The sequence below is a fragment of the Geotrypetes seraphini genome, chromosome 6 (genome assembly GCF_902459505.1).
Source record: "Geotrypetes seraphini chromosome 6, aGeoSer1.1, whole genome shotgun sequence".
Taxonomy (NCBI): Eukaryota; Metazoa; Chordata; class Amphibia; order Gymnophiona; family Dermophiidae; genus Geotrypetes; species Geotrypetes seraphini.
In genome coordinates, this window is record NC_047089.1 from 88,179,467 (window position 1) to 88,193,221 (window position 13,755).

Below are 13,755 nucleotides of genomic sequence, written 5' to 3' on the forward strand. Positions count from 1 at the left end.
CCTTGAAGGCCTGCCCCCCCCTTGAAGGCCTGCACCCCCCCCTTGAAGGCCTGCACCCCCCTTGAAGGCCTGTCCCCCCCCTTGTAGGCCTGTCCCCCCCTTTGTAGGCCTGTCCCCCCCCCTTGTAGGCCTGTCCCCCCCTTGAAGGCCTGCCTGCCTTTCCCCCCTTGAAGGCCTGCCCCCCTTGAAGGCCTGCACCCCTTGAATGTCTGCACCCCCCCCCGAAGGCCTGTCCCCCCTTGAAGGCCTGCCTGCCTGCCTGTCACCCCCTCCCCCTTGAAAGCCTGCTTGCCTGCCCGCCCGCCCCACCCTGAAGGCCTGATGCCCCGACCCACCCCGAAGGACCGCTCGCCCCCCTGGCCTCCCCGCACCACCTATGAACAGCCGCAGCAGGATCGCGAAGTCAGCGTCAGCGATCCCTGCTGCTTCCTGCGCCACGGTCCCGCCCCTCCTCTGACGTCAGAGGAGGGGCGGGATCGCGTCGTAGGAAGCAGCGCAGGGATGCTGACGCTGACTTCGCGATCCTGCTGCGGCTGTTCATAGGTGGTGCGGGGAGGCCAGGGGGGCGAGCGGTCCTTCGGGGGTGGCGGGGGACTGAACGGCAAGGCCGGGAACACCCCCTTAGGGCTGGTACCCGGGGCGGCCCGCCCCCCCTAGGTACGCCACTGCCTGCTGGCAACAAATAGAAGTCTGTGGCTTTAAGGTCAGGAACTTCAGATTTACGGTAGTTTCTGATCAGCAATGTTCTGAAAGGAAAACGATATTTGCTACCAGTTTACTGCACGAGAGCCAATAACTAATTCACATTTACAGAGGAGTTTATAATGGGGGAATACAAAAATTAATGATTATGATAAGTTGCCTCTGGTCAGAAACATACTAAATTAAACTAAAAAGAACCATAGATTAGCTCCAAATCTGTAAGATGTTGATGGGAAGATGCCTCCTTGCTACCAGTTAATTGCATGAAAGTTTACAACTTCTGTTCTTAGGAATTGAGCAAAAAGTATGTCAAGACAAGAAAATGAAAGAGAAGACTGAAGAAGAACATTATCCAGTTCTATATATTGTCACAAACCCGGCACTGGAGTTAGGTTTGTGCCAGGAAAAAGACAAAAACCCCTAAACTTTAGGAGAGCTGATCAATGTGGCAGCCCTTCCAGCAGCAGACAGCAAGACTCTAGCCCTTATGAGAGTGCTCAAGAGCAGGAGCCCTGGGGGGAGGGGAAGCAGGATGAGTTTAGTAACTTCCCTAAGCCTAAAGCAGCCCCTAGCAAAATGCACCCTAGTAGGCAGGCTCTTAATCAGGCTAGCACTCAGCTGCTGAAGCTAATTGAGCAGCAGCAGAAGGCTCAGCAAAAGCCAGCCCATCCCCCCACTCAGGTTAGGGCGTGGCTTTCTCAGGTCTGGTCAAAGCCAGCAGAGCAAGCTTGGAAGAGTCAGTCTGGATCCAGCTCTGGAAGGAGACTCGTGGCCAGGTGCTTCCAGGTTCCAAACTGAGAATGAGGTTGAGATGAGAGACCTGGATGAGCCGTCTCTGCCAAGTCTGCTTAATGGTCTACAGACTGAGGAACCTATGGACACTTACCTGGAACCTGAGGAAGCGCCCATGGAACTAAGCTAAGTTTGATTTTGGCTTTTTGGATTACTGACTGTGTTTTGTTTTTGAATGCTGAGACTTGTGCTGGGAGAGTGAGCATTACCAAGCTCACTACTGAGGGACTGTGCAAGCTTTCAGAGGAAGTATGTTTTGTTTTTCTTTCCTCTGTTTGGAGAACTGTGCCACTGAATGTTAGTGGGAATTGAGGGGAGAATCCACAGAAGATCCTTGGGCTGGGATTGTGGGGACAGTATTGGCAGCTTTAATTGTGGATTCAGCAATTCCCCTTCTCCACCTGTTTACTGAAGCTGGGTGGAGAGGCCTGATTGCAGCTAGGCAATTACCGTGTGCTTTGAGAGCAATGAACTTTCATGAAGGACTGCTACAAAGACTGTGCAAGTTTGTCAGCTCCTGTTTTTGCAGTTTTTCTTTTCTTTTGTGAAAAGCTGATTGAGGACTGTTGTACTTACCTGAGGGAAGGCTGAGTGCAGTCTCAGGCAAGACCAAGTTCTGTTTATATTTGTTTCTTGTGTTTTTGCCTTAAACCTTTGAGCATTAAGCACATGGCTGAATGAAGCTAGGTTGTGCATTAAAGACTTATTATTTTGAGGAGAACCAGGCTGTTCTGAATTTTATTTTGGCTCCTCATATTAGCACCAGCAGGGCCTTCAACCCGTGAAGGCACGCCAGGGACTGTGTTTTGCACACCTCCCGGTAGCCATTCTGACCAGCCGGTACCGGGGGTGTGACAATATTCACATCCCACCAATAAGCTCAAGGTATGCTAACAATATAAAGGTGCTAGAATGGCCTTTCAATTTGATACGGTTTATCTGAATGAGGCAAAATTATATCAATAACTCAAAAATATGCGGTATATAACCATATATTTTCACAGTTTTTATAGTTATAGTTTAATTATAATGTATTTGGGGGATAATGGGACTCAAATACTATTTTTTCTATGTGGTTTATATATTTTAGGTACTTATTTTATACCTGGGTGATGAAGTGTTAAGTGACTTGCCCAAGGCCACAAGGAGCTGCAGTGAGAATTGAGCTCACAGCCTCAGGTTGCTGGTGGAACTGCTCTAACCATTAGACCACTCCTCCATGCCCACCTTTATATTGTTAACTCAAAAATATGCGGTATATAACCATATATTTTCACACCTCAATCACACCAATATTCTTATATGTATGTATATGAGCATTCGATCCTCCCTTTCTTACAGATTCAAATACACTCCTAAGTAAATCATACAAATCAATTACAACATTCAATATGATATTACATTTTCTGAATGTAACTGCTGCTTTGTTATACAGGTCCACTAATTTCACTGTCAGACAAAACTAAACTAAACTAAACTAAATTAAATTATTACTTAGGGCTAGTGTTTTTAGCGCATGCACAAGATTAGCCGAAAAATTACCGCCTGCTTAAAAGGAGGCGGTAGTGGCTAGCGCGCGTGGCATTTTAGTGCACGCTATCCTGCGCGTTAAGGCCCTAATACACCTTTGTAAAAGGAGCCCTTAGTTTTATGGACCAAGTCATCAACCAAGAGGAGCTCAACTCGGTTTACAATAACGTAAAACATAATACATAAACTTGACAAGAAAAAGTTGACTGAAATAGTTAATTTCCAAAAAGTTTAGCAAACAAAAAAGTTTTCAGAACTTTCCAGAATAAAGCAAAATAACCTAAACTTCTTAATGTAAGCGGTAAAGCATTCCAGAATTCGGTTAATTTAAAAACAAAAGAATAACTAAATCTCTTAAAGGTTCTGTTTTACCACTGAGAGAGGGAAAAGTAAGTTTTAATTTTTGAGAACTTCTGGCAAGATGAGATCTATGAATATTCCATTCTAAAGGAATCAAAGTCTATTGATCTAATGGATTTCCCAAACATATTTTGAAATTTCCAATTGAATCTTCACTAAATCTTTAGTTATTTTATCTGAATAGTATGCAACTTTGTTGTTTTTTTTTTTTTGCAAAAATGCATGTAGTACTTGAGTTTACAATTATGTTGGAGACATTAGGGATAATAAGCCTTTGAAAAAACCTTCTGAGGGTGAAACATGCGCAGGGCGGGGTGGGAGTTCTAAAAGTTCGCTCCTGCATGTGCCAGCCCGGGTGCGCTGCTGGCTTCTGACATCGGCAGGAGGAGCTCAGGCAGGATACACCGTTGGACCACCAGGGAAAAGGTACACGGGGAGGTACACGAAGATTACTGAACAAGCTGAAATCGATGGGATTAGGAGACATTCTAATTACATGGGTTGGGGATTGGCTGAGCGGTAGACTTCAGAAGGTAGTGGTAAACGGTACCCCATCCGAAGCATCGGACGTGATCAGTGGAGTGCCGCAGGGATCGGTCCTGGGCCCGATTCTATTCAACTTATTCATAAGAGATATGACGCAAGGACTTAGAGGAAGGGTATCACTGTTCGCCGACGCCGCCAAACTTTGCAACATAGTAGGCAGAGGCTTATCACCTGATAATATGACACACGACCTACTGCTGCTGGAATAATGGTCAAATACTTGGCAGCTAGGCTTCAATGCTAAAAAATGCAAGATAATGCACCTGGGCAGGAGAAACCCGCGTAGAACTTATGTACTAAATGGTGAGACCTTGGTTAGGACCACAGCGGAACTCGATCTAGGAGTGATCATTAGCGAGGACATGAAGGTTGCCAATCAAGTGGAGAATGCTTCCTCCAGGGCAAGACAAATGATGGGGTGTATCCACAGAGGTTTCGTCAGCAAGAGACCTGAAGTTGTGATGCCGTTGTACAGAGCCATGGTGAGGCCTCACTTAGAGTACTGTGTTTAGTTTTGGAGCCCACACTACTGAAAGGACGTGCTGAGGTTCGAGTCGGTTCAGCGAACGGCCACCAGGTTGGTCATGGGGCTCAAGGATCTCACATATGAAGAAAGACTAAAGAAATTGCGGCTGTACTCACTTGAGGAAAGAAGAGAACGGGGAGATATGATTGAAACGTTTAAGTACATCACGGGACTCATCGAGTCAGAAGATGATATCTTCTGGCTCATGGGACCCTCGACCACCAGAGGGCATCTGCTGAAAATCAGGGGAGGGAAGTTTCATGGCGACCCCAGGAAGTACTTCTTCACCGAAAGAGTGGTGGATCATTGGAATAGACTCCCACCCCAGGTGATAAAGGCCAGCAGCGTGACGGATTTTAAGAAAAAATGGGATACTCACGTGGGATCTTTAAGGGATTAAATTCAGGGGGGGGATTCTTGGAATGGGCAGACTTGGTGGGCTATAGCCCTTTTCTGCCACTTTTTTCTATGTTTCTATGACTTACAACTAGAGAGTTGCGCGGGGACAGAAATCCCACCCGTCCTCATCCGTCCCCGTCCTCATCCGTCCTCAAAGTCCCACCCTTCCCCACCCGTCCCCGTGAGGAATCCCACCCGTCCCCACCCGTCCCCATGAGGAATCCCTTCGTCCCCACCCATCCCCGCGAGGAATCCCCCGTCTCCACCCGTCCCCGTGAGGAATCCCCTCCCCGCGAGGAATCCCCTCTGTCCCTACCTGTCCCTATAAACTACAGAAATAGTTATTTCATTTAATTATGCTACTAAATTAAAGGCTCTGGTAGAAACCCATTTACAAATAAGCAAAAAGACTTTATTAATTTGGAAATATTAATTGGGAAGAATACATACTTTGTAAACAGGTTTCTACCAGAGCCTCTAATGTTTATAAATTTTTATCAACACAACTAATATACTACTTTATCCTGAAGCAAAAAAAAAAATAATTTTTTTCCTACCTTTATTGCCTGGTTTCTGCTTTCCTCATGTTCTCATTCAATTCCTTCCATCCACTGTCTCTCTTCTCTCTGCTTCTTCCATTTGCTCTGTTACTGTGCCTCTCCCTTTCTCCCCCCTTCCAAATTGATCTGGCGCCCATCTTCTTCCCTCCGCTCTCCCCATAGTCTGGCATCTCTGTCTTCTTCCCTGCCAGCGTCTTCTCCCCACTCTCTCTTCCCCATTTCCTTTCAGCATCCTTCTCCCCCCATCTTCCTCATGTTCTGTCAGCATCCTTCTCCCCCCCTGTCTTCCCCATGTCCTTTCAGCGTCCCTCTCCCCCTCTGTCTTCCCCATGTCATTTCAGCATCCTTCTCCCCCGTTTTCCCCATGTCCTTTCAGCGTCCTTCCCCCCGTCTTCCCCATGTCCTTTCAGCGTCCTTCTCCTCCCTTTTGTCTTCCCCATGTGCTTTCAGTGTCCTTCTCCACCCCTTTGTCTTCCCCAGTGCGTTCAGCTCCTTCTCCCCCCTCAGTTTTACCTTAAGCGCCTTTTCCTCTCCACTCCACCTTTCCTCCCTTTCTCCCTCCCTGCCCCTTACCTTTGTGGCGCTTACCCGCCCAACTGACAACAGAACAGGCCCGGTCCAACAAACCTCCCTGCCTTGTAGCCGCGAATCTAAATTACCTTCTTACAGCAGCTGGAGTATTGAAGCTGCTGTAAGAAAGTAATTTAGATTCGCGGCTACAGGGCAGGGAGGTTTGACGGACCGGGCCTATTGTCGGTCGGTCGGGAGACCTGGCTGGCTGTGCTGCACCCGGGGCGGACCGCCCCCTGCCTTGTACCACTGCCTTTTTCCTGCCTGCCCTGCCGCAGCACACGAACGGAAGTCTTCGCGATGTCAGCGCTGACGTCGGAGGGAGGGAGGGCTTTGCTTAAGCCCTCCCTCTGACGTCAGCGCTGACATCAGGAAGACTTCCGTTCGGCTGTGTGCGGCAGGGCTGAGGGCAGGTAGGGAGACGAGCCTCGCGGCTGAATACATCCAGCCCCGCAGGAACCCCGCGACCCTTGGAGGCGTCCCCACGGGATCCCCGCAACCCTAGGGGGCGTCCTTACGGGATCCCCGTGACCCAAAGGGGGAACCCGCGGGATCCCCATGGGTCCTGCGGGATTCCCGTCGTCCCCGTTCCCATGCAGCTCTCTACTTACAACCGAATCAACTTATGACCTATTAGTCGGAACCGATTGCGGTCGTAAGTCGACGACTACCTGTATAAAAATTGAGTGCCGTTTGGATAAATTAATCGTAATGGGGACATAAGTTGCCATTCTAAAATAAGCCAGTCCAGAAGATGCTCCATGAGTTCAGGAAGGATCCAGTACATACCCTGATACATAATGAAAGCTTTAAAAATTGGGAAAATTTACCCCCCCTCACCTCTACCGATAGTGGTTTTTGCAAGGATACTAAAGCTATTCTAGCAGATTTACCCAGCCAAACTTTGTAAGGTTCCCATTCAATTTTTTTATAAAAAGACTCTTGAAAATAAATGATTTTTGCCATAGTACCTGAAATACAACCCTTAGTTGTGATTGATATAAATTTAGAAGATGAGATAATAGTATAATTTGAAATGATTTGAAAAACTCCACTGTAAATCCATCACTACCCGGAGTGGATTCAGCTCTGAGGGATTTCAATGCTGTCTAGAGTTCCTTAAGTGATATAGGCGCCTCAAGACTTCCTTTTATATGCTCGGGAATTTTTGGTCCATGAATTAATTTTAAAAATTCTAAACCCTCATTTTCTTTATTTGAATAAAGCTCAGAAGAATATAAAGCTTTGTAGTAATCCAAAAGTTGTTTTAAAATATTTCCAATTTGAGTATGATTATTACTTTTCATATCTTTTATGGCAACAATCTTTATTTTTCCTTTTTTTTTTTTTGCTTTAAGATAATTGACCAATAATCTTCCCATTTTATTCGAGTTTCCATAATATAGAGCCTGCTGAGAAAACAAATCTTTCCTAGTCAATTGTAAGGAAATCTCATTATACTGATATTTACGGCCTCTTTTACAAAGCTGTGCTAGCGGCTGCGCTGTGCTAATGGCCCCGAAGCCCATAGAGATTTAGAGGGCTTCAGGGCTGTTGCCGCACGGCAGCCGCTAGTGCGGCTTTGTAAAAGTGGCTGTTAGCTTTCAACAGGGCATGTTAAGTATTTTGTTTCCATTTTGAGGCCAATTGTGACTCTAAAGTCAAAATAGTTTGTTCCAAATTTGAAAATTCTAATTTTAGCAATTTCTTAATGCGCCGAATACAAAATTATTTGCCCTCTCATTGTAGCTTTGAAAGCATCCCAAATAATTTCCAAAGAGATTTCCTCTGAGATGTTGAATTGAAAATATTCATTCATTTTTATTTGAATTTCCTCGAGAAAGTTTGAATCTGCAAGCAATGTATTATTAAATCTCCAAACAAGTCTAGTAGAATCTTCTTTGTCTAACTGATATTCAATCCAAATGCCTGCATGATCCATCAAAAGGATCAGATCTATGCTATCCTTGTAACCCGTTGAATTAAATTATCCGAAACTAAAATGTAATCAATTCTTGAAAATGATTTATTAACCTGAGAGCAAAAAGAAAACTCATAAGCATTAAAATGAAAAAGCTTCTATTTATCTTTCAGTCCACATGACTGCACTAAATTATCTAGACCAAGTGATTTTAGTTGCTTACTAGATTGTTTATCCAATAATGGATCCATTGCAGCATTGAAATCTCTGGCTACAATTAAATTAGATGTAGCCAGTGACAGAATTATTTTTTGGAGTTTTTTTTTTTTTTTAAACTCAGCCTGATTTGAATTAGGAGCATAATTATTAAAAAGCATCAGGGCATTATTTCCTGAAGTCATATCAACATGAAGCCATCTACCCATTGGATCAGCTTGAGAATTACCAAATACAGCAGAACACTTTCTATTGACCAGGTTAGCCACACCAGCCTTTTTCCCCATTGCAGGTATAAAAAAACAATGTTTTACGCACCCCCTCCAATTTTGCTGACTCACTTGATGATAAATGCGTTTCTTGTATAAAACAGATGTCTGCTTCTTGCTATTTAAAAAAAATTAAGCACCTTTTTCTTTTTAATGGGATGATTAAGTCCATTGACATTCAGGGAATAAAACTTTTAATGGCATTTTATTTGATTAATATGTATTAATAGATGAACCCCTAAATTCCTTTTAAATAAATTTAAAATTATAATAATCACACACATCCAGAACCCAAAACCCACATATCCCCATTCCCTCCCCAAACCCATCCCATCATATCACCCAAAAGCTTGTAAGCAAACAGGTAGGTCAGTGATTACTAAGATTGGCAGCAATTAAACAATCTATATTTTTTGTATTTCAGAAAACCATTTGGACACCTTATAAATTATCTAAAATTAATAGTGATAATTCTAATAAGTGCTTGGCACTTGAATCCATTCATTATATTACTGTGATCATATACGTGAGTATTAGCTACGTGTATGGGACATTGTCTGCACTTTGTTGAATATCAAGGAATCACTTACATTAAATATCATAGTAATGGGCCATTTTGGGCTTCAGCAATCAATACCTTGATAATCATTCAAAATCACTAAGAATTTTGCTCACTTTGGCTATTAAAATCACCTTACAACATTGGAAGGATGCTTCAATGGTGGAATACATAACTTGGTGGAACACTGTTTGTATAACCGCCAAATATGAGCGTGTTGCCGCAGAAAGATTTAATGCTTTAAAAAATTTACTAAAATATGGGAATCACTGAAATCTGTTAAACCATAATGATTTGTCTGACTAAGGTGTACATCCATACTGTCCTTTTTGCTGTATTTATGATAGTATTAATGATCATTAACAATGATATTGTTAATTTGCTGTATATTTTGTTTTTACCTTTTATTCATACATATAGCTTATGTTATATCATATTGTGTTACTATTTATATATGTATGTTTTTTTCTTTAAATGCTAATAAAAAATTATTGAACTAAAAAAAGGTCTGGGATTTACCTTATGCACTTTTAAAATGGGTCTAACTGTAGGCATCTTTGAGCTTGCCGAAACCAAATCGCCTTAGTTTCCGTTATCGTACTTGGATATCCAATCTCTATGTACTCCAGGGCACACCCATAACACACGCACATAACCCCCACATCTTGGACATCTTTCTTTAGGTGTCTAGCATTCCTGGCCATCTTTTTAAAGATCTTTGATTATGCAACTTAGACATTTCTGGCTTCTCAGGCAGCATTATGGGGTAAAGATCTAGAACAATTGCTCTTGCCCACTACTTTTGAGGAATTCAGGAAGTGCCTAAAAACATCTGTTCCTGAAATATCTAGACAGTTGACCTGTACATCTCTTTCTCCTCCGTAACGGTTCTCTTGACCTATTAACCATTTTCTTTCACCTCTTTTAAGTTCAATCAATTTGTACCTTCTTTTAATCTTATGTAAACCACATAGAATTTCACGGTCCTGCGATATATAAACTATTATTATTATTATTATTTAGACCAGCGTTCTTTAACCTTTTGACACCTATGTACCGGCAGAAATAAAATAATTATTTTGTGGACTGGAAATTGAAGAACACTGGCTAAGTTGTGGGCCAGACCCCGCCCATCCCCACCCAATCTCCACCCCATACTCCGACCCCATAATAGTACTAATTGTAACACAATTTTTCCATTAATTTTTCATATACAGTATACACACACACACAATATAATCATATTAACAACACGTAATGGTTAACTACAAAATTAAACTGCATAAAACACACTGTATGCTTCTCAATATTCATTCCTACCAGAACACAGATAACCCCATGCAAATACAGGACCAAAAACTAAAAGTACTAATGTAAACAAACAAACCCTAAAATGCAAGACTCTGCATGCAGTACAACCCCAGAGAAATAGAAACTAATGTATTTCTTTCTTAACAGAAAGCAGATGTAAATCAATCACTAAATCTATATATATAAAATCGGAGGTATGTATGTGTGTATGTGCCGCGATCACGCAAAAACGGCTTGACCGATTTGAACGAAACTTGGTATGCAGATCCCTCACTACCTGGGATGATATGTTCTGGGGGTCTCGCGGCCCACCTGCACACGTGGGCGGAGCTACAAACAGAAAATCAGATTTCACCCATTCATGTCAATGGAAAAAATGTAAAAAGCTGCCATTCTCACTGTAATTCAAAAACGGCTTGACTGATTTGAACGAAACTTGGTATGCAGATCCCTCACTACCTGGGGTGATATGTTCTGGGGGTCTCGCGGCCCACCTGCACACGTGGGCGGAGCTACAAACATAAAATCAGATTTCACCCATTCATGTCAATGGAAAAAATGTAAAAAGCTGCCATTCTCACAGTAATTCAAAAACGGCTTGACCGATTTGAACAAAACTTGGTATGCAGATCCCTCACTACCTGGGGTGATATGTTCTGGGGGTCTCGCGGCCCACCTGCACACGTGGGCGGAGCTACAAACAGCAAATCAGATTTCACCCATTCATGTCAATGGAAAATATGTAAAAAGCTGCCATTCTCACAGTAATTCAAAAACGGCTTGACCGATTTGAACGAAACTTGGTATGCAGATCCCTCACTACCTGGGGTGATATGTTCTGGGGGTCTCGCGGCCCACAACTCTATGTTGCTTGCTCAAGGGTGGGTTCACCCAAGAATTTATATGTTCTTGCTCCAGGATGTGAAACTAAAATTGTTGTTTATAATCACGTTTTGCGTTAGTTGTATTGTATTCATTTTGTCAAATATTTCACATTATAATTTGAATATTGTACTTTTTTTTAAGCTGTAAAAAAATAATTTCATTCACCACTATAAAGTATCTTTATTTGAATCCATTTACAGTGTTATTGCTATAATTAAATACCCGTGCAACGCCGGGGCTTCAGCTAGTTCAAAATAAAATCATTCCCCCTAACATTATTGTCTCCCTCCCTCCATTCTGTGCCTTGCATTCTGGCCTGCTCCCACCTGGCCGTTTTATGCCGCCCCCCGGTGTTGTCTTCAGGCCGGCTCGCTCTTCCTCAGTGCTGCAGTGCAAAAAGCCATGGGCAGCGGCTCCTCGCGCATCCCGAACCTCATCTGGTAGCCTTCCCTCTAACTTTGCGACGTCAGAGAGAAGGCTTCCTGTTCAGACGCAGGACGCGCCTTGAAGACCACGCTGCATTGATTGTACCGTGGACTGGCAGATGAAGAACACTGTCTCAGGCCCAATGCACGTGCTGGCCCTGTGGACCTGCAGGAAATTTCTGCGGACCAGCACTGGTCCACGAGCCGGCGGTTGAAGAATACTGATCTAGACTGCTTTTGTGATGATTTTTGGACGTCTTTATTTTTTTTGAAAACGAGTCCCATTGTCACCGAAAGCAGGCAAATCCTTTATTTCCAATATTTACCATAGATAACCACAGTCCAGTTACCATTAGGAATCTCACACAAATTATTTTCCTCAAAAGTATACACAGTACTTCTATTTCCCAGCTTCACACAGCATTTACTAGATACTTTTGGATCTGGATTTCTATTCCTTCCAGATTTCCTGGTACCGTCTTAAAACTACTTAAAACTCTGTAATCTTCTCTCCAACAACAAATCACACACTTTTCCAGGTTTGACAGACTGACCTTTATGTTGCCTTTCTACAACCTGTTTATATTTTGTAGGTCTGACACAGAGCACACATCCCTAGCCAATATTCACCTTTCTCACACATTCACTAGTTATTTCTGTAGTTCACAAATACAATCAGTAACAGAGCTAAGAAAATAATGAGACAGACAGGCCATGCAAACAAAGTAAGAAAGCTGTAAAAAGGATCAAAAGTGCTTAAAATATGTACAGTCCTCAGCTTTTTCTGAAATGTGCTCTCCTCTCTAGCTTCTGGAATCTCTTGTTCTCCTTCACATAAAGATGGCTATTGCAATCTCTTTGCTCCTTTGTAAGCACCTCTTTTGGCTCCTTTTACTAAGCTGCGCTAGAACTAATGCCAGCTCAATAGTGGCGTTAGCATCTAGCCCGCGTGCGTGCGTGCGCTAATACTGCTAGCGCAGCTTTGTAAAAGGAGCCCTTTATATTTAGGACTTTTAGGAACCCTATCTCTTCTTTATATACAGCAGTGCATCTCAAACTGTGAGCCTCCTGAGATTCCAAGTGTGCCGCGGCACACTGAGGAGGAAGAGAGGCGCCTGCCAGCTGACTTCCCTACGCGGTACAGCGCCAGCACTGCCTGATTCTCCAAAGGCCTGCATGTTTTCCCCCTTCTCTCTAGTGTCCTCTGGCTTCCTCTCCTGGCCTCCAGGCCTCACCTTTAAAGCTAATTACAGCAGCCTGCAGAGGATCGCCGGTAGATAAAATGATTTTATTTTCAATATAGTGATTGAAATGTGTCAGTTATATCTGCTGGTGTTTATATGAAAAATGAATGGAAAAAATTGCATTATAATTAGTAAAGGGGCTGAGATCTGGGGCAGAGTTTGGGTGGGCCTAGGGAGGTCTGTGGTTGGGGTACTCAGTTGATATCTGTTAGGCTTAGGGGGTACTTAGCTAGAAGTAGTTGAGAAACACTGCTGTAGGCAATCAGCTGGCAACAGTGCCTCTCCTTCTCTCCATCCCTCTTCCCTGCTGGCAGCCCCTACTGGCGTCTCAGGGCCCATCTGGAGGGCCTCTGCACATGCATGGACATCAACATGTTGATGTCATGCATATGTGTGACGTCTACACACTTCTAGGTGCCTCAAGCCATGGTCACTACCTTTAGTGTGCCCTGGCTCGAGAAAGTTTGAGAGACACTGATATATAGTATACTCTCAGGTAATAGTCTTTAGGGAGGGGATACTTGCGGATCTATCTTTTATTCTCCCTTTACACTCATCTCTTTCAATGCTCTAAGTATTTCCTTTTCCACTCACTTAATTTATAACTCTTTGTTCCCAGTTCTCCACTTTGAAATAGACAGGTCAGGATCTAGGACTTGGGCCCCACCTTCACTCTCCTATAGGTCTTCAGCAGTGCACTCACCAGTTCCAGTCCTTTCCCAGTGAGGACTGTAGGCTAATAACAGCTTTACTCTGTTTCTTCTCTTTGAGAACAGGATCAGACCTCTTCCAGCAATCTCTCCTTCTTCTTAATCTAATTTAATCTAATCTGGAATTTCTGAGTCGCACTATGTCCAAACAGATTCAAGGCGACTTACAATTTGAAATTAAGGGTATACAAAGTGTTACATTGCATACAAGATAGGTTAAGATATAGTTC